The sequence below is a fragment of the Thunnus maccoyii genome, chromosome 19 (assembly GCF_910596095.1).
Source record: "Thunnus maccoyii chromosome 19, fThuMac1.1, whole genome shotgun sequence".
Classification (NCBI taxonomy): Eukaryota; Metazoa; Chordata; class Actinopteri; order Scombriformes; family Scombridae; genus Thunnus; species Thunnus maccoyii.
In genome coordinates, this window is record NC_056551.1 from 7,963,889 (window position 1) to 7,986,029 (window position 22,141).

General features: G+C 38.2%; 1 long non-coding RNA gene across 1 annotated transcript; it reads left to right on the plus strand.

The window, feature by feature from the left end:
- The first annotated feature begins 4,624 nt into the window (after window positions 1-4,624).
- Window positions 4,625-20,270, plus strand: LOC121885658. Its single transcript, XR_006092597.1, has 2 exons — window positions 4,625-5,255; window positions 17,350-20,270. It is a non-coding gene; the product is annotated as an uncharacterized LOC121885658 (long non-coding RNA).
- The last annotated feature ends 1,871 nt before the right edge of the window (window positions 20,271-22,141 follow it).

The window sequence follows — 22,141 nt, forward strand, 5'->3', positions numbered from 1 at the left end:
ACATAACAGATGCAAAAAGGGTAATCAAAAAAAAGTCAGATCAGAACCGATATAGAACTGATCTATAATATGCTCTCTCTCTCTCTCACACACACACACACAAACACACACACACACACACACGGACACACAAGGACACACACTTCATCCTCCTACATGCTATCCCTGTCAAACATCATGTTATTTATCTATCAGAGTGGTGCAGGCCATGAAATAGAACATGGTTCTAATTTCCTCATATACTTCAAGTAACATATAAAGACACAGATTTGTATACTTTGATTGATATACTTATTTGTCTTTGTACATTCTCTAATGTACACATGTACTTTTTTATCATAGATCAGTGGATGGGACAACTGCTGAGGGAGCCATGGTAACCACTACACACCCAGTAAACATTTCATCAGATGTCAGCAACAGTTACCTTTTAATCTAAACAGAAATACTCAGTAGAGAAGCTGTTTACTCTCTGTGGGTTGAGAAAAATTGGCGATAATAACAAGCGGTAAAAACCTATGGCTACTACATGTGAGAGATGCGCTGGACAGAAATATGAAATTAGAGAACTGACAGAGGAGAGTGGGGCACAAATGGACGAGCTGGTTGTGATATTTACCTATAATAGAATGAATTACCAGCACTCACGAATAGTGTAGCATATCGTCAATGCTGGTATTTCATTCTGTTACTCTTGATCAAGAGCATGCACCCTAAACATTTTATTTTGTTTTTGAGTTTTGTGCACAACTATTCATTACTGGGATATTCACCAAACAAACCATCACTGAATGTTTGAGTGCCAGGGGAATAAAACATACAAAGCAACACTGTTGTTTCACTGTCATATTATTATGATGATTTACTGAGCAGTTTAAAGACCAAATACTCATCAAAAAGAGAAAAAAGGAGGAAGACGAGCCTCCTCTGGTGTGTGGCCACCAGCCAATAACTCAACTCAGTGTCTCTGTCTCTTTTCTCTGCTCTCTGTCTGTGTCTGTTTGACTAAGGGCGGGGCTGAGCTCCACACACACCCAAAGCAGAGAGGCCACAGTGGACAGGATGAAGAACTAGCCTGAACTAACCTGCTACGGAGCAGGTGTCAAACTTAATTCAGCTGTGTATCAAAGAATGTCCAACGGGCAGAAACAGAATCCCAAAAGACTTTTGTTTCGCACCCGCATCACTTTTGTCTTGTCGTATTCGGAAACATAAGATGCTGGTCTGGGAGATTAAATCAATGACCTTCTGGTCTCAAGCTTGTTTCTCTAACCTTTAGGCCACCACTGCCCACACAAGTAGGCTTGTATAACTCACGCATTTAAACTGTCAGCAATTTTTTGCCAAGTCATCTCCCTCGTCTTGTTAATTGCAGCAGTATTGCCCTTTCTGGTGATGACTCCTTTATATTCTTCATATAGTTTCATCAACAGGGTTTGTTCTGCTGCTGAGAAGAACACCGCTCTAGTTTTCTTGTCTTTTGGCGACATAGAATCGTCTTTTCGACAATCAACTGTTCTGGGCTGCCTATGTACTCTGTGCTCACGCACAATGTAAGATTATTCAAGCCTGGTTAGAGTTAATGTTGACTAAACACTGCTGAATTTTGTTAGTGGAACAGCTTGAGCCTTAAGTGAGAGTCCATGTTAATTCAAGCTGGGCAGCTTTACTTTATACTCCCCAGGTACATTTTCCTGCCTCACAATATTGTGAACTGATATGCTTAAAAATCATTGTTGAAAAATGTCTTAATCCTTTTACTCATGCCCTTTATTAAATGTTTGTAGATTCTGAGCAGTGTTTTGGTCCCATTTGATTTTGGGATATTATAAATGTTATACACTCAATTCATTCATGTATCAATTTTTCTTAAATTTGTAACAATAAAAACAAACATATAACATCATAAAAAATTGTGGACAACATTATATATATATAAAGATGTAAAAGGCATGAGACACAGGTCTAATCATTCTCCTTGACAAGTGTTTTGCTTGCATCTCAGTTCCTATGAAATTAAAAGTATTTCAAGGCCTCAACTGTGGGAGACTAAGCACTTTTGAGTCTAGCTGGCATACTACATTTAGTAAATTAATTATCTTTAATGATTGCATGCAAATAACAGGTTCAATCTAGGTTTGCATGACTGTTTTCTTACAAGACATGAAACAGAAAATAATATGTTATTTATTGATTTCAGACTGAGGTGAGAGTCATCATTTCGAAGACACAAACAAGCATAAAGAAAACAGACAAGCTTCAAATGGGTTTTATCCACAGAAATATTAATGCCTCTGTAACACAAAACAGGGTATTGCTCACAGTTGACAGGGCACTAGGAGGGAGGGCACAGCACACTATCCACTTTAACAGTACCACTTTCTAATCCTTTATAAACGGTTTATGAATTGTAATTAATAATGATTAATTGTAAAGGCATTAGGTACAATCCGGGTGTCTTAATAGAAATTTGCTACTTTATCTGTCAATTTTGTGACTAAAATGCCTTTTTAGTCAGATGATAGATACAGGCATTGTATGACACACCTTTGTGCACACCATAAGCTTCTTTGTTTAACCTCTTGGCTAATGAATAATGCAGGGTGGCAAAGCTCTGGAGTACCATGGTAGCTCTCAATGGACTCATTACATTGTCTTGGCTAGTTGTTGTCCACAGGGAACTGTATTAGTGCCCTCATTCGTAATTAAAACAATAGATAATCCCTAGGCACAAACAACACTTTGGTAGCACATTTGTTGGTGCAGAGAGTAATTAATTGTGTCGTTAGTATCTGTTTTGTATTTCAAACGAGAGTCTCGTTTACAGCACTCCTAAGGGACTGTGTCCATACTGTGTAAGACCACACCAAGACTGTTTTTGTTGTTCACTGGCTATACAGTTATGAGTACTGAGAAGCCATGCTAGCAGCATATCTAATTAGATGTAATTTTGCTTGGGAGCTTATCAAATCCCACTCTGTGCAACAGAGCTCTGTGCTCAGGAACGAATGACATCAGGACATTAAAAGAGCTATGCCTGATTGCACTGCTGGATCTTGCACTGACTGTTTGTTTTGCCTTTTGTAGAAAGGTATCCTGACTGTGATAAGTCATATGAGGGTGGTCTGCCTCTGATAATGGTTCTGTTAGACAAACCGTGACCTCCCTTGCTTGTGTTTTATCCAGCAGTTTAATGAGTTCCAGCTATCTAGACAGAACAGAGTGAAAGTGATTCCAAAAAGGAAGGGCATATGTGACTTAGGGTGAAATTGATGAGAAAATGTGTATGATATAATCAGAACCATAGTATGTGGCGTTTTATTTTTTTATTTTATTTTATAATAGACACTTACTTCACATACACATACATACTACAATTCTATCACTAATGGTAATTGTGCATAGATTTATTTTGTGGCTACAAATTAAGAAGCAACAAAGTACAACAGGACAAAAGTATTACTACCATTAGTTTGATAAGGGTATAATTGTATATAATCAAACCCATTAATTTGATAAGGGTGTTGTGTTTAATCAAACAACTGGCAAATACTGTTTTACTACAGAGTCAAGTGAGCACCTCTTCCACCATATTATTCTGTTGTGTCAGAAGGCCAAATTAACCCTTGAGTCACGGGTTCTTGTGATAATACCATGTGATCAGGTTAAAAGATTGACCTTTTCATCTCATATTTCTGTGGTCACTACCCACTATTACTCTGAAATCCTTTAGATTAGTTGGTCAGTGCATCTTTGACAAAATGTGTTACTCTGTCATTGCATATGCATACGTGCTGTTATGAAAGGCTAAGTCAGTGAGCCCGTTTCATTATCGCAGGTTTGCTGTTACAGTAAAATATTCAGAACATGATATAGATAGTGTCTGGAAATTGGATGTTATTTACAGTACATTAAACTCATCTTTTGCATTCACTGTCCTTACATTGTGATGTTTTCTCTCGCATATAAGAGAGGATAAAATTACTGTGTTTTCATTTTAGATGACATGCAGAAAACAAGTCTTATGGACCATATCATCTTGTGAGATGAGTACAAGAAAATAGCAACTTACACCAATTCTATCCATTTAATGTATCCATGTTACGGTATCTGGACTTGTGGTGCACAAGTCATTGACCAGCTCTCTGTTTTGGCCCTAGCTAGTTGTCAGCAGGAATGTTAAAGTTCATATGTCCAAACTATATGTTTACTTGAATTGTAATTACATTAGATAAATGCATAACTGCTCAAGGGATGCAATGTCAATTGGCTGGTCCACTACTTTGGTCCAGAATTAAATATATCATTAGCTGTTGGATGTATTGCTTTGAAATTCGATACATGTGTAGCCAGGTTAAAAATACCACATATTGTAATAAAGTTTATGTTAAGAGAAAGTTAATTAAAATTAATTAATAATTAAAATTAATATTAAAATGTTCAATGTAATAAATAAGTTTCAAAATTATGCAGATGTATAGCTATAAATATTCATTTTATTTTGAAGAGTTCATGGTAGTAAAAGGAAGTAGTATTCCAGAGTAAGTTTAATACCGGCCATTCATAGGTTGAAGTGGGTGGGATCACACAGGTGTGCAGAGAGAGAGAGAGAGAGAGAGAGAGAGAGAGAGAGAGAGAGAGAGAGAGAGAGAGAGAGAGAGAGAGAGAGAGCGAAATCGTGTAACTTGACGGACTGAAGAGCGTCGCATGCGCAGTGTTTACAAACAAATGTGTAGCTGGTGTCTGAGATTTTCTACCCCACAGTCTTTGCCAGGATACTCATGCTACATATTTTCTGCTAGCAGCAGGAGATACTTCTACTCGAAGTTTGTTGTACAGTTGTTCACGTTTGTTTGTTTATTAGCTCATTAGCCGAACGTGTGTTTGTTAGCATTCATTAGCAAAGTGAATGGACTCATAGTCACTATAACTAACACACGAATGATTTATTAGCTTTCATTAGCACAGTGAATGGACTTGTAGCCACTGTGTAGCTAACCCAGCTAACGCTATAGGCTTTAGTTCATTGTTTTCGACGTGGAAACCCTGAGGATTTAATGGACAGTGCCATGAGCTACCAAGTCAACGCTCAGAGAGACTTTTCACTACATGGGCCGGACCCGCCATTTTTGGACTTCAGCGTGTATCCTGTTCCTTCCCGGAGATCGAGGGCTGGTATAAACTGCATCCTGTTCCCTCCCAGAGATCGAGAGGCTGGTATAAACTGCTGATTGGAGTCCGACTTCATGACCAAGGTACCACATTTTAATTTGTTGCTCTTTTGATTGAAGTGGCCAAATAGTTTTGGGCCTCTCCGTTCCCAAGCGTCCAATCAGGCCTGCAACGGGGGTTTTATTTAATTTTATTTCAATACCTACCGGCTTGTGTGTGGTGTGTGTGCTTGGTGAATGTGGGCCCACCAATTTTGATATAAATTTATATCAGCGGAAATCTATATTTCACTTTGAGTATATTGTTTACCTTTGGAGAGAGTTATCGCCATAACTCAAGTTATTCAAAGAGACTGAATATTATTTCATTGTTTATATGGGAAATTTGCAAAAGTAAAAAAGAGAAGCTCATTATTTGTAGAACTAATTCCAGTGTGATGTTTGGTTATGTCTTTAACTAGAGGTATTCAACAGTGGATATTAGTGGCAGTTTTGTTTAAAGGAGTGATACACCTATTTCACTGCAGTAGTCTAATTCATCAGGTAGATAACAGTGCATAGATTTAATACAAGGGTTAAATAAAAGTGAGTCTAATAAGTGTAATACAGTTCATTAGCAGTAAATAAAGGAACCCAAGACAAATACAAAAGTATAGGATATAAACAAAAGAGAGACAGAGTAACATCTAAGTATGATTTATTGTACATTAAGTTAATTGATTTAAAGAACTCAGGGCCCCTCCCTGGTTAGACGAGGGATAGGTGGGCTACACATGTATTCAAGGTCTCCAGAGGATGAATCCCCGGACTTTACCTCTACTGCTGGCAGCAGATTGATATTTTTGTGTTTTAGGAACATATCTCCATAATTTGCCATCCACAAGCAGGTCAGACTTTTCAGTTGTCCAGTGAGAAATCTCAACATTTTCTTGATTGATTGGCTTATAGTTCCCAGACAATTAGTTGACTTTTGTGATGACCTTTTCCAGCAACCACAGGATGGTTTGCCATTAAATATGTCAGAGATTCATTCTCTCCATAAATTGTAATAAATATGGTTATTCCCTGACATTTTATTTAGCGCCATCATCAGGTCTAAATTTCAAATTGTAGCATACTAACACACTAAAATAAGATGCTGACATTATCTGCTAAGCATCAGCAGGTTAACACACACATACATATATATATATATATATATATATATATATATATATGTGTATATACGTACTGTATATAGTTCTGCATATACATACATAATAATGTAGAAAATTAGGATTTATCAATGGGAGAAGAAAGAGGTTGTTATGTAGTCCCCTGTGTAAACTTGAAGCAAAATTACCTCTCTGTGGTGTGCCTGCCTGTGGCAAGACTCTGTTACACTAACAGCAAGGTCAGCTCTGGACACATGCATTAAAGAAGAACCTTCTCTGGGCCAATAAATACTCTTTATCACATAGGTGAGAGGGCGTGCTTAATTTCAACTTTTCAGTGGACATTAGTGGAACACAGAAAAGGACAAGTGACCCTTTTCACTTGGTAAACCAATGGTTGTGCTTCTTATGTTACACCTGTCATCACGTTTTCAGGGAATGTAGCACTTTAATTTGCCTCCATCTAGAGTGCAGTTTACTCACCCTGCTCACCTGATCAGAGTAAACTGTCAAGCACAAACATTATGATAGTAGATTTTATCATTCACACATTAGAGGGCAAAAGCAAGTTATCAAAATGCATGTCTTTCTATTGAAATATTAATTATGTCTTTTGACATTTTACATTTAATAGGGTAGGCCTATTCAGAACCAGCTTTTATCACTATGATGTTGGCATTAGGGTCTAAGGACATAGGATGTTGAATTGCTGTACAGATTGTAAAGCTCCCTAAGGGCAAATTTTTGATTTGTCATATTGAGTTACAATAAAATAAATAAGCAACAAATAACAAAATTGAGTTGACTTGACTACAGTTAGTAGTGGAATACAGACCCTAAAAATAGTTAGATTAAGTCTTAGCTGCAATAGGCCTGATTTTACAACTTGGGGGCAGAAGATATCCTCAAAAACTCATTATAAAGTTGTTATGGCTAACGTCTTAGCAAGCAATTGCCTATTCACACTCCCAGCAGAAACCAACATTAGCATTCATTTGGAGTCATGTTTCCAGCCATCTGTTGAATTTAAGTCCAATATTCACACTCCTTTTAGTTCAGTTTTTGTCTCCACCAACTTCTAAGAAAAATATTGACTTCAGACATTTTCAACAGCTGGCTGCCAACTTTGTTTGCGGTTTGCAGTCAAAACGGGAAGCGTGGTAAAGAAGGTTTATCAGAGCCTGTTTGAAAACAGGTGCCGGCTGCTGGTGGAAACAAGATTGATAAGATCAGTGAGACTAAACCAATAAACATGTTGTAAAACTAAAAAAACACAACAACAATAAAAGAGCTAAAAGAGGCCAAAAAGCTCAGAGCTGCAGAGTTTGGTGTAATTCTATCCTGATGTTGAAAATAAAATGAGTTGTGGATTGTGAGGGATTAGCCAATATTAGAAATTACATGATAACTAGATAAAGATGAAAAGAGATGCTCATCTTCCTGATATAGCTATAGTGCCACCTTTAAAAAATGATGAAAAACGTCTGATCTTACATCATCATACATTGGGGTCAACTCGCACCACTTTGAGCCTGAACTGTGGGATCAGCCATTAATGAAATACAGCTCATCCTTTCTCACGGCTGAGACAGTTTTCTTCTTTTTTGCTATATGCTAATTTTATGCAGCTATCCATGCATGAAGAGCTACTCTTGATGAAGTGCAGGGGAGCAATGCCAAAAATAACATGGAGCCCAATTTCAGGACACTTATTTTAGGATTCTTATTAACCTCAAATGAGGGCATGATTTGATATCAATGGCTGTCTGATGCTCTTGACTTTCTTTTTCTTTCTTTGAAATGCATGTCAGACTTGTAGCTATATCAGACAGACTGAGCCAATTAAAGTGCTACTGCACTGCTTCATGACAAGTCCAAAATATTACAAAATGACACACATCCTAGCACTCACTAAGAAGACCTGAGAGAGGAAGCAAGAGGAAAATTATCTTGGAATGCCCCATTGCCGATAATCCAACCTTGAAATCACTTCTATTCACTCAGTGTGAAACAAAGAAAACTGGCGCACTGACATCAGCATGGAGCATTATGCCCCTTTCAATCTTCAACTCTGTAAATATATTACTTTGAATGATCAACAGAGTGTTGGAAAAACTTGAGTGAGTCCTGTATTTTGCAGGTTTTCTACAACAATGACCCACTGTATTTGAGATCTCTCTTTTCAAGCATATTCATCCACATGATAGAAAATAACACTTTTCTACTCATCTTTCTCTGATATTTCACCCCCTCTTATCCTGAAAATACATAGTCCTTCACCCCTAAATAAAAAAAAATGATCGCAGTGCGAGAGGGGAAGATTGAAATCTCTCACTTAATTGAACGGTAGGAAATGGATTTAAGTTTACATCCTAGATGCCTGGTTGACTGTGGGAGTGAAAGCAATTACACGAGGAGCAATCTGATCAATTTTCTGTTCTAAATAGGTGACAAATTAAGGGCAAAGGGCTGTTTTCCAATATCAAGAACATATCATTCAGGGTTGGTTTCACTTAGTAAAGTAACCGTTATGGTAAGTGTAGTTTTAAGCTGCCAAAACTATAATAAACAATAAGTACATTCTGTTTGCTTTCAAATAGGTGGCAATGAACTCCTACATGTCAGGACTTTATGTCTAGTTAAAATACCCTCTTGAAATAGACTCCGCCATTATCCTTGGAGGTCTGCTTTTCACTGAAAAGCAACTACTACATGACTACCAACCCTGAAGCCAGAATCCAATTAATTGGATTTTACCCTCATTTGAAATTAACTGAGGGTCAGAAGCAAGACCTGCTCAGTAACAACCTCATCTCATAGTATCAATGTAATTAGTGTTTTTCCTTTTACTGTATTCAGTTACACTCTATATAAAGGCTAAGGACAAAACTTAAAATATATACCTACATATGTTTGCTATCCAGAACATATTCTAAGGGTCTGTGTGCCTGGAGACCCACTGCTGCATGCCTGTGTGAAAGAGGGTCATGGTTAAATTAAAGTGGTAGTGACCTCAAATATCCTTAAAGAGGACCTATTATGCTCATTTCAGCTCTAAATTTTTATTTTTGGACTCCACTAGAGTAGCTCTGCATGATTCAAAGTTCAAACTCCTTATTTATCTTATACTGGCCCTTTATGTAGCCCCTCAATATACACGGTTTCTCTTACACTCTGTTTTAGCTCCTGTCTCTTTAAGACCCCCCTCCTGATGAGCCTACGCTGTTCTGATTGGCCAGCTTTACGTATCAGAGTTGTGTGACTGTACGTCAATGCAAACCAAACATTTCCTGCTTTGCTGCTTCAAATTAAAAGCTTTTAAATGACTGACTAATGGGGAAAAAACGTGTTCCTCACTGAATTAGCGAAGCTTCGTTAGTGGCGCTAAAAACCGGTCGAAACAACAACTTACCGAGCTATTTGGAGCCATTTGTTCAGCGGATCAGTTAGAGATGATGCAGGGAGGAAGAGTACAGCAGAAACAGTCACAGTGAGATGTTTTATGAAGAGCTGCAGACAACCAGCGCACCTCCAACAGGTAAACTACTTATTTTACTTTGCTGTGCTGTGTAATGGAGTCATGGCTACTTCCGGAGCAGCGAACTCAAGCGCTGTGCACGTAGCAGACGTCCGTATAAAGAAATCTGTCACGAACTGACGACAGCTCAGGCTGAAAGTAGAAAAAACCGTTGGAAACCGAGCGTTCAGAGCAGTCTGAAGCTGCTGCTTTTTGTTCACAGGGATTACTTCTACATACATTTACCTCGTTATTTGACACATTGGCCACTTTTAACATGGATATCCGACATTGCAACATTATATATATGTCTGAAAATAAGGAAAAGCATAATACCTCCCCTTTAACAGTCATTTTCTTTGCATGAATCATGATGCAGCTGCACACACCACTGCATCATTATTCTAATGTAGATGCTATATTTTTCAGGTGGAAGGGCTGATTACATGAATATGTTCATACAAATAGTATGGACAGGGATGTTTACATGGAGGTAGGTGGGGTTATCTTTTTGTTTTTATAAAGGGATGTGGGGGGCAGACATAACTTGACGTTGTGTTCCTTCCTATTATTAATAATAATAAAAATAAAAAAGAGTACTATAGGTGGATTCATCAAGTCAATTTGATTTGTATCGTCCAATATCACAAATCTCAAATTTGCCCAACTTGTATTTGTGCCTTTACAGTCTGTACAGCAATACAACATCCTCTGTCCTTCATTCGAACAAGAAAAAAAAAAGTGTATATGTTGTGTATGTTTTGTGCACAGAATAGAACAAGAAAGACATATTACAGAAATACAGCATGGAAAACAGGATGACAAAATATATATATATATATATATATGAAGAATGTGATCAAGAGGTTGCCGAGCAACTTCCAGGTGCCGCCAAAACAGAATGGGCCCTGAGTCATGCGACCTCCATCACCATGGAGACCTGAGAAGAAGACAGACAACACATGCACACAGGAAAAAAAAACTCATATCACACCATTTACACACACAGAGGAGAAGAGACAAGAAAACCACACACACAGGGGAGAGAGAAAGATAAGGACGTCATTCACACAGGAGACAGAGAGAGAGAGACAGGACATCATTCACACAGGGGAGGAAGATACATGAGGTGAAGCTGAATCTCTTGCAGAATGGGGAGCCAGATCCAAAACCTCTGGAAATGGCACCGACAGCCTGGGAAGCAGAGCGGTCCCAGGACGGGCGATGGTCCAGCAGGGAGAGAAAAGACAGGACAAGGAGGAGAAAATAAGGAGACAGAGAGAGAAAAGAGAGAAGGAGAAGAGAGAGGGAAACACAGCTCGGATGTGCTTGTAGACAACAAACAAACAGAAAATTATAGAGATGCAATGTTTATCAGAACAGTTGCAATAATTGATAATCTCATCAGCAGGACAGACAAGATCGATTAGTACAAACATATTTTCTTTTCACTATCGCAAGTTATTCAACTTAGCTGCCCAACTTGTATTTGTGCACTTTTCAAGATGTTGCCATATCAAACAAGATGATATGTCATAACAAACCAAATTATAAATAATGTCCATGAATCCATATTTTATTCAGCAAGTGAGTCTAACATAAAACAATGATGAGTGAGGCCGTAAGAGATGAGAAATAAAACTGACACTGCACTCTTTGTGAACTCTGTCAGAGCGTATCATTTGCAAGGACAAAAAGTTCTAATTTTATCAAAAGCCTTTAGTGTAAAACCCGCTTTGAATTCTCTTCAACTGATTATAGTTTTATGATTCTTAACAGATTGGGTCATATCCCTTTGAAGTCAGAATAATGTTAAGACCTTATGATGTGGTTAAGACTTTTTCTTCTTTCCTTGAAGCACCCTTGATGCCCATTACAGCAAATTATCCTGTTAGATTCCTCACTATCATGGGGGTATTCTTAATATCCCACTTGTAACCTTACATTCAGTAGACTTCAATGGTGTTGCTAGATCCTCTTCTGCGAATTTGTTTACGTAGTCTAAACATATTTCGTCCTTATTGAGCATAATATTTTCATCTTCAATGTGCATAATGCATGGCAGTTTGAAGTCTGAAAATGGCTTATATTTAAAAATAAGTATAAGCTACATCAGAACCGATCTCAGTTGTTGCTATTTGTGCAATATAAGTAGCACCTCCTCCACCAGGTTTATCTGTGCTGTCTGTAGTTCATAATTTAAAAGTCATTGAGGGATATATACATATACAGTACTGTACAAAGGTTTTTGGCACCCTAGATGTTTAGATTCTTATCCATTATGCAATGCCATCAGGGAGGTGTCTGATCAGTCCCGTATTTATTCATGACATGACAATGACCCCAAGCATACAGCTAGAGTCATAAAGAACTATTTTCAGCAACAAGAAGAATGATGAATCCTGCAACAGATGGTATGGTATGGCCCCCACAGAACCCTGATCTCAACATCACGGAGTCAGTCTGGGATTACATGAAGAAACACCTGAGATGGCCTAAATAATAAATCCACAGAAGAACATTCTTTCTCCAGGATGGTTACAACAACCTACCTGCAAGTTACCATGAAAAACTGTGTTAAAGTGAACCGAGGAGAACTGCTGCTGTTTTAAAGGCAAAGCTGCTCACGGCAAATATTGATTTCATTTAGGTTTTTGCTGTTTACTCAACTTTGTAAGAAGTTAATTTATAATAATAATTAATTGCACAGTACTGTACATTATATATATGTGTAAGGAATCCGTTTGTCATGTAATTGTCAAGATACTGTATGTGCTTTAGAATCTGCCAGATAGAATCTCTCTGATTTCTATGTGTGACAGGCTAAAGTCAGCCTCAGCTATTTGGCTCTAGATGTGCACAAAATAAATGAACTGGATTGCTGGAAAAAGAAGAAAACACATTGCCTCAAAACATATGTTGTTTGTAGCAGAGTTAAATTTAGTTAGGCCATGTAAACACAATCCCACACAATCCCAAAAGTTCCAGGAAGTCAGGATAAAAATAACTGAGCCACTTTCGAATTCCAATAAACAAATGTGTATTGTTTTAGAAAAAGCAGTATTCAATCATTTGAATAATATTGATTGGTTACTTGTGGGGTTATTTGTCTGTATACTTTAATTGATGCACTTACTGGTATTTTACCAATTGATTGACCCTAAAGGGGAGCAAAAGTTTTTGGCATATATGCCACTGGGAGATCCTCTTTGGATTGAAAGGTTGTCTGTTCAATAAAATGTTTTACTTGTGAACCTCAGACTGTCCTTTTCTTCCCTCAATGGTTAGTATAGTAGGTTTCAAACTGATGTAGTCCTTTTTGCAGAGGTTCAATAGTCCTGCAGACGGCCTTTCCCATTAAGCACGAGTTCTTTAGATACTCTCAAGTTGTCCAATGACTAGGCAATATCACCAATCATTGTACTCTGACAGCAGCTCTTTCGGTTCTGGATCCAACCAGATAGGGCTATGCCAGCGGGTTTGCAGGTTGAGAGCTTTTTGCAATGGCTGCAGTTGCTTGAGAATATCTGGCTGTGTGAAATATCCATTAGTCGTTTAAGAATGGATTTTAAATACAGGTAAATAAGCCTACATTCATCAAAATGATTCCAGCTCCACAGTGATAATGTATGCCCAAATGAACTGTATTTCTATTGATTTGGTAAATGAATACTGAACCCTCTCAGAGTGTGCAAAACTATCAATGTAAAGATGGAGCAGATATATATGTAAGAAATGTCTAAGTTCATGTTACTGATATTTATGGACACCAAATTATTTCTGATGAGCAACTCTCCCAAAGCAAGAAAATAAAACAAAAAATTGAACATGTAAATTAAAAAGCTGCTCATAGAAGACATGCTGTTTGGCTTTTTCATATTCACATAGATTACATTTATTGACTTCCTTTAGACTAAACTAAGGGAATAAAATAAATACTAAACTTAAACATAAAACAGATATTGTAGCCCTTGAGACCAAATCAAATTCTCAGCTCAAACAAACAAATGTCAGTGTTTACCACACCATTAATTAGGAAATCTCTCTCTCTCTCTCTCTCTCTCTCTCTCTCTCTCTCTCTCTTTCTGACATAGTCAAGCAGATGCATTGGACATCATTAGTTACATTTCATGACACTTGTGTCGTTTTGTGCATCATTTTGATATTCTACATATATACTGTATGCCATACCATGGTCATATTGTCTACATTAACTTTGCACTGTGTTAGCTTTGTATGCTAACTCTCATTCCAACGACTACCACCGATTCCCTGCAGACAATTGAACTGTTAATGAGATCTGATGGACAGATGGACAGCCACCATGAGGGCAGCTACCGTGTCCTCTCTGACTCAGCAGGGTAGGAGTGGAGGTGTGCCAGATACATTTCTTCCAAGATATACTTGGATTCCCATACTTTCTATCAGTTTGTCATTGCAGATTTTTCTTTTTTTTTAAACAGAATGTATGATGAATTCTCAAAGTCAGTAATTAGAAGGACCTGAAAAATCCTTTTTCAATTTTGCTGCACCTGCATCTCACTGATGTCTGCATGGTTCAGCAGTTTGAGTTGTGGCCACCTGACAAATGTCTAATCTTCACTTTCCTTTTAGCTCTGTTTTAGGTGTTTGTGTGTTTTTATGTCTTTTAGTTTTAAGATATTTTGTGTTTTGAGCAAATATAAACATATAAAATGTATATAGTCACACAGTCCTGGGGTCCGTTTCACAAAGGAGGTTTAGTGAAAACTCAGAGTCTGTTAACCCTGAAATGAGGGAAACTCTGAGTTTTCCGTTTCAAAAGGGGAGGTAACTCAAACCAGAGACAGAGGGGTAACTCTAGCCTGTTTCAGAGAGAGAGGTAACTTAAGCTCTCGGTCAGTTACCGTAGTAACAGAATCTATGAACCTAACCTGGTCGAGACCAGGTTTTTCTCAATGAACCTTGAGTTTCTCTCGGTCTCCGCCCTCTTTCAGAGCCACAGACTGCATTTGATTTCCTCATTCATTCAGTCAGCAGGTGAGTTTTGGCGTAGCCTAGTTCTGCCGTCTGTCATTTAAAAAAATCATTAAAAAAAAAAATCAGACTCAATATATTAGAAGTCCATTAGGCACAGTAGGTGGCGACTTTTTTCACTAACATGGCATGTCCTTTTGATAACGATCCCGTGGACGAAGGTGCAGCATTACTGTGCAGAGAATTAAATATTCGTCGGGAGATGGTTATCAGACCGCGCATAGATGTTCTAGCATTTCCAGACAATTATCTTTTTGAGCGGTACCGTTTCACGTCACAGTCCATCATCTACATACACAACCTAATCCGTCCTTACATTTGCAACATTACCAATCGTAGTCATGCTCTCACATCCCAGCAGATATTGTGTTGTGCTGCGTTTCTTTGCAAATGGAAGTTTTTTGTACAATGTCGGAGCCAGTCACTGGCCCTCCTAAATTCCTCTGCCTCCGTTAGAGGTGGCGGTGCTGGGCCACCACCCGTTTTACGGGCATCTGTCTTCTTTTTGTTGGCTGAGTAGAAGTCTGTGTTTATTTTAAATAGGCTTAATTATTTAACAGAACATGATATAGATGAGAAGACATTTATGTGTGTGAAACCAGCATTATGTTGGGGATAAAACAACTGCACAGTCAAACAGCCACTTAATATTTACTTTACAATGTAAATCATGATCAAAATGAGGTACTCCCATGAGATTATGCCGAGGTTTTACCTGTTTGAACAATGTTTTTATATTTCATCCTAAGCTGCTGCCAAGTGCGCTTCTCCCCCGCGGGATTGCACCTAAATGAAATAAATTAATAGGCGACCATTCAAGCAGTTTTCCCCTGTAATATTATTGTGATTGCAAAGGACTACATTTAAACTTACGCATTGACCCGAGCAGCAGTGTTCTCTCACGCCGTCTCCCTCTGTTTTGCAGCTGCAGCGGTGTTGCACTTCTTTCTGAAAACATGTTCAAACTCACCATATGAGTGCATTAAGATTTCTAGTTCTAGTGGGGCGAAAAACGCAGCCCTCCTCTTCCCCGTTGCCATGGTGACTCATTGAATTGGGGCTCCAATGATGCTGGCTTTTTATAGTTGTGGTGCACACGCTTAACTCAAGGTGAAACCTTACTTATACTCCAAGTTGATTAAACTGACTCAAATCAGCTGTTCTGGAACTGGAAACTCAGAGTTTCCTATCTCAGAGTAGATCAACTCAGAGTTCAGGATTAGACTCAGAGTTTGTTGAACCTGCTTTGTGAAACGGACCCTTGGACTGTTAGTGCTTGTTGACACTTGACAGAAATCAATTCATCATCCTGTTAGAATAAGAATTTCTTTTATTTTCCAAGTACATTTTATATACCAGGAATTTATACTCTGCATCCAATCCTTACCCATCCTATTATATTGTCCCCCTCTGATACACAGTCCAACACACATCCCCAAGCCTAAAGATTTCCATAGCATTTCTGCAGCACAGGATTTGTCTGATGTGAGCTTGGCTATACAATATAGCTTCTGAAATTATGACCACAAGGGACCACAACCATTATGAACACCTGGGCCTGAAAATGTTCTCCTAAAACTCATGTTATTCCACATCATACATCATTTGATTCCTCAGCCAGAGAAGGTCATCACTGCTGATGCAAACCTCCACAGAAATATTTCTTACCATGACTTCACATTTTCCATAGCAGTCATGACAGACTCACACTTCAGACACTCCAGACTTTAGACTCCAAACATTAGAAAATCCACAGTCATTATCCCTAATTCTGTAATCTTCTTCACCATCATCTTCTTTTGTCTTCTTGCAATACGTGCGATAAAGTATTTTAGAATGTGGGATATCTGGATTTTCATGGCCCAACTGTGGAAAAGGTATCTCACATGTCTAGTGGTAAGTTAAAAACAAACCAAAAAAAAAAAAATCATAGCCATCCCCAAGCAACATAAGGCACAAGAATTTACTTTTGGAACAATGTCTTACTTTTTCAACCCAAAGTTTTGACCGTCTGACCGTCCATCCAGGAAACTGCTGGAGGCCTGACCTATTTTTGTTTTTTTTTTGTTTTTTTTACCACCACAGAATTGGCTCACAACTAGATAAGCATTTTTGATTGGCTGATCGCGGCTCTACCTGCCCAGTGCAATGGTTTTATTCATGATCAACATGATCATAACACTAATAAATCAACAATATGAACAAATAGTAGTGGCAGCACACCAAATAATATATTTATGTGTAAGGCAATTTTTCAGTAGTTCAGTCTAGTCTAGCTTTTGCTTTTTACTGAACATACATTTTAGATATAATCAGTTGATAATCAGTTTCTAAAAACTAGTACTATTAACTATTGTAGCATCTAGTAAAAACAGAAAAATCAAAGTAGACCAGAATATTTCAGGTTCCAGAAGATTTCAATCTTTTCAAAATCGGATTTTAGGCAAGGTGTTTTTCTAATGCATTTTCATGTTTCTTCTTGTTCCTTCAGTTGGATGTTTGAGCTTCACTGTGCAGAATGATGTATGTGTAAAATTTAACACTACAAGGTTGTTCACATTTGTCTGCTGAAGAGGGCAAGTTTCTCTGTGCTCATCTTAAATCTGGGTCTGAGGGATGGGCCTATGAGTAGGATTTGTGACACCACAACTAGTTTGGAGCCAATCATGGTCCAGTTTGCAACTAATAAAAGTGCGATGTGGAAACCTGAAGCCTCTGGTGCACATGAACTGGCTCGTGCACATAAACTGGCTCATTCACAACTGTGTGACTGTAAGGTAATTAACATCCTTGTTGTATTGTCTGTAACTTAAGTCTAGTTTTCTGAGTATTCTTTAACTGTGGCTGTCATTAATATGCTGTTGGGAAAATAAAACTGCACTTTGCCATAGGCCATCAAAGCACATGACAACCACCAAAAATACATCATATTGTGATATGGGTTAGATATGTACTAATTCTTCATTCACTTACTAAATGCCTATTTTCAGGATGGAAAAAAATTACACATTTTCAATTGGGATTCTATGGTGAAACACACACATTTGCACACAGGCTGAGGATGTGAAATAAAGCTGTTTTACCAGAGTGTGTCTTCACCATGGCAGTAAACTCTGGAGACTGATAGTGCAGACAGTATGTATAACGGCAGCATGCTCTGTCAGTTCTCCTCCTTGTTCACAAGAGTCCTGGGATTTACATAGTCCGAGTCCATCCTTAATGAGAGCTGTAATCATCCTATGCACTGGACCAGACAATCCAGCTAACGAAGACAACCGTAAGATGAAGAAACCAAACACACTTCTCATACACTCCTCTGGGGCTTGTGTTGCAGTCTTAATCACAGAACTTGACAACACATTCCACGCTTGTCATTTCCAGGCTTTGAACTTGATCTAATTTTGCATTTCTGGTAGAGTTTAGTCAGACCAATTATTTTACTGACACAAGCTGTTCCACGATAATTCAACCTATAGAATCTAATAAACTGTTTTTACACAGACTGGCAATGCCCACAGCACTTTTCTTGAATGCAGCAAAGAGAAGGATTCTGTGGGTAAATATGAGGCGACAAGCATCACCACTAAAACTGCTCTTCCAGAACTGTACAGTCCACCAACCATGTCTATTACTTGCTTGACAATGTGTACTACCATCCTGTAATTGATAGATCCTGATGTTTAACAGATTTTAATAGCATTCCTCAGGGATGCAGAAATTCAGTGGTCACCCTGCCAAACCAACTAATCCGTTTCTGATCTGCCATTAAAAGAGTACTCCACCAGTTTAGCATTTTTTATACAGTTGTGAAGTGGGATGAGGGCCACAAGTTCCAGTAGTGTTTTTCTCCATTCTGTATTCCCATTTTATTTTTCCTTTAAACAATTTTCTCAGTATTACTTAACATAGAAACACAGGACTCTCACAGATTATATAACGATCGTATGGGTTTATGTTATGACCACCAGTTTCTATGATTTCAACTTTGTTTTTGCCTGTAAATTCAGCATAGTGGATGGCTAACAATACTACAGTACCCATGTGCCTGTTTCCTATGGAAAAGAAACTAGTCAGTGGTGCAAATCAGAGCAGTAATGAATTCAAAACACTTCCTCGTTGCAGTGTCGTAAACAAAACATGATTTTATAGTTACTGAATTCACTCAGAAGTGACCTAGAAATTAGAAGTGAACTGATTTACCCTCCAGATTGTAAAATCAGTTTTCTCAACACTACTCATTAGCTTCCTCCTGCCTTCCACCAGTAAACATTGATTTACTGTGTCTACTGTGGTTGACACAGTAAATCAATGTTTCTTGCCGAAATGCACCTTGAGAGTGTTTTAAAGTTTTTATGTACACAGTCCTGTACCTTTGACATTTTATCAAAGAACCAGCTATTTTCTAATGCATTTGTTCATCTTTTGCACTAATGATTCAACCGGGAGAGTTTCGTGTTGGTCCAAGTCGTAGAAATGCTCAAACTGTGAGTCACCTAACATTGTCTATGGGGAAAATGCATGGGATTTTTACTACCATATAGTCCCTCCCACTTCACAACTCTAACTGTCACATATGGGGCCTGGCACCTTCATTACCCACAATACAAATCTGCTGACTGTTCAGTTGGAGTTTCTGGTTATGCTAGTATTTGACTAATGTAATCTTGAGCCGCTAGCCTTAAGCAGACAGCTCACTTCTTTCTAACCCCACACCCCAAGAGGGATGATGTCACTAAAGGCAATTTATCAGATTTTGCTCTGCAAGCTCTCGAGCCACAAAAGACTTTGCTTTTTTTTTTGTTTATTTGTTTTGTTTTTTTCCCCACATATGCAGTAATGTGTAAAACCAGTGGACATCCCCTTTAAGGTCTGGCTAAGTTTAGTGCTGAACTAATTAGTCAATTAATCAATTAATAAAAAAATAACTGACAACAATTTTGATATGTGATTCAGTCACAATCACAATTTACAGAGGGGCAAGACGGGAGAGAGTTACATAAGCCCTTGTGAAGTTTCCTTACCCTTTGTGTTCATGTTTTTCTCTGTTTGAATGTCTTCTTTCTCCCTAAAGCCTCTGATACATAAAGAGAGTACACCTGAGCTGGGTGAGTTCACAGACAATAAAAGAGGAATGGTGAAGCAGGAAGTACTGGATAGTGAATAGCTCTCTGTCAGCACAAAGCTCTTTTGTTACAATGGAGTTTATTTTATTTTGGGTCGGAGATCAATGGTAGTTGTATTTTCACAGTCTGTTTTTGAGTTTGTTTAGTTTCCAGATGCTTCTGTTAGTTGACATCTGAGGCCAACTTTCCCCATCATTTTCTTGAGTTTTTCCAGGACTTGAAAGTTCCCTTTTGTTTGAGCTTAAAGATTCAATTTTGTTGTATGATTAAAGAAAATATTTTCGATTAAGTTTGTGGTTGTGTCTGCTCTCTGCTTGAGCTTTTGTTTGGGGAGGTTGTGGCAACTTGTCAGAAAACCTTTAACATAGGTCATTTTAAGCATTTAAAATCAACACCATCATTTTTCTGGTGAGGACAGTTTCATCGGCTACATGCTTCAGAGAGCCAGACTTCTTACAAGATAAGACTTGCATCTTAAAGGATTTGGCTGGCGATTTTCTATATTTTTCTTAATGTCAATAAATCTCATGTGCGGAGCCAAACCAAAAATGAACTCATCCTACTTACAAGTATTGTGTGTATCCAAAGTCTCATAAATATCATATTCAAAATGTTATGTCGCACATGCATGTGCAGTGGCGTCTGCTGTACAGAAACCTCTCTCCTGAGGGTTACTATCTTATCACTGAAATTACTCTTTGGAGCTGTTCCTAAACAAACTACGGCAACTTCTCACTTCAGGGATGAAAGAACATGTCACCCAGTGCAGCACTGTGGCTCTCTGATGTGTTTTTAATAGTTTTTGGACACGGAGGTCTACGGCACAGAGGAATATAATATTCCAGACTTCGGGTACATGCACAATACTTGTAAGTAGGATGAGTTCATTATTGGTTCGGCTCTGCACATGAGATTTGTCAACAATAAGACAAATATAGAATATTACCAGCCAAATCCTTTAAAGACTATCAAACACAATGATGTAGCTTAATGTGTTCAGTCAATCATGAAACATCCAGCTAAATATAACACTAATGTACCATGATCATGTTTATTTTCCCCCTCTATTCAGAGGCATTTCTAAATTAACAGTGAATAACTATTATTATTTTTTTCCTTTGCCAAAACAAGCTTCAGGAGACAGTGTGACTGGACAATTATCATTACCCTCTATGTGGTGAGACAACAACTTTCATGTGTATCTCCTTTGTGTGATTTTTGCAGACCCACCATGAAACTGATTGCACCACAGGACACTCATACCGCGCTATTCTCTAATCTGCTCAAACCTGAAATAGAAAAACACAACAGTGGAAAAGGCTGATAGTCACACAGATGCAGAGGGGACAACTGGAGGTGATGTTTCCTTGCTGTCAGAAAGACAAACCGCTACAACAGCAGCCTTGGCCGTGTCAGTGTTACGCTTTTCTTTAATGAGAATGAAAATGCTGCCCCCACAATAGCAACAGATTAAAGAAGGGTTATAAATAATAGCACCTTATCTTTTCTTCTCTCGTTTATGACAGAGTAATTTTTTTTTCCCCCTTACACCAGCTGCAGGTTGGTCCCCCCTTGCAGTCTTCATCTTTCTGTCGGTCTCAGCTTCTTGTTTAATTAGCTGGAAAAGTCTTGGTGAGGCGTGGAGCACATGAAATACGGCCCTGTTCCCTCCGAAGAAGGTGGTTTGTTTAAATGATTTAATTTATCCAGATAGCCAGAGCCACCAGTTCTTTAAAAATGTGACTTCAAGAGAAGTATGTCATATAATATAGTGAGCTCACTCAATTTATACTGTACGTCCCTCTATATTACTTCTCTCTTTAGTTAGAAATGAGAGATGGCTGGGAGTACTCATGTTTACAGTACAGATTTTCACTACGGCTGCATGTCAGACTCTTATTGTACAGTGTTGTATTTTTTAAAGTTATTTTTACACTCTTTTTCCCTTTGTTTGCCTTGATATGTTCTTTTACATTTTGTGTCTATGGATGGCAGTCAGAGAAGCAGCAAACTAAGAAATTCATTGCAAAGTGCAACCCCTTCTCTGTGCATATTAAGTGCTGAATCTGGAATTAATGGTTATGTCTTTCAGTTATCAGTGTTTTCTCTCTGTTTGATGGAGTAAAGTTTTACCTTTTACATTTCTTTATGACCTCTGGG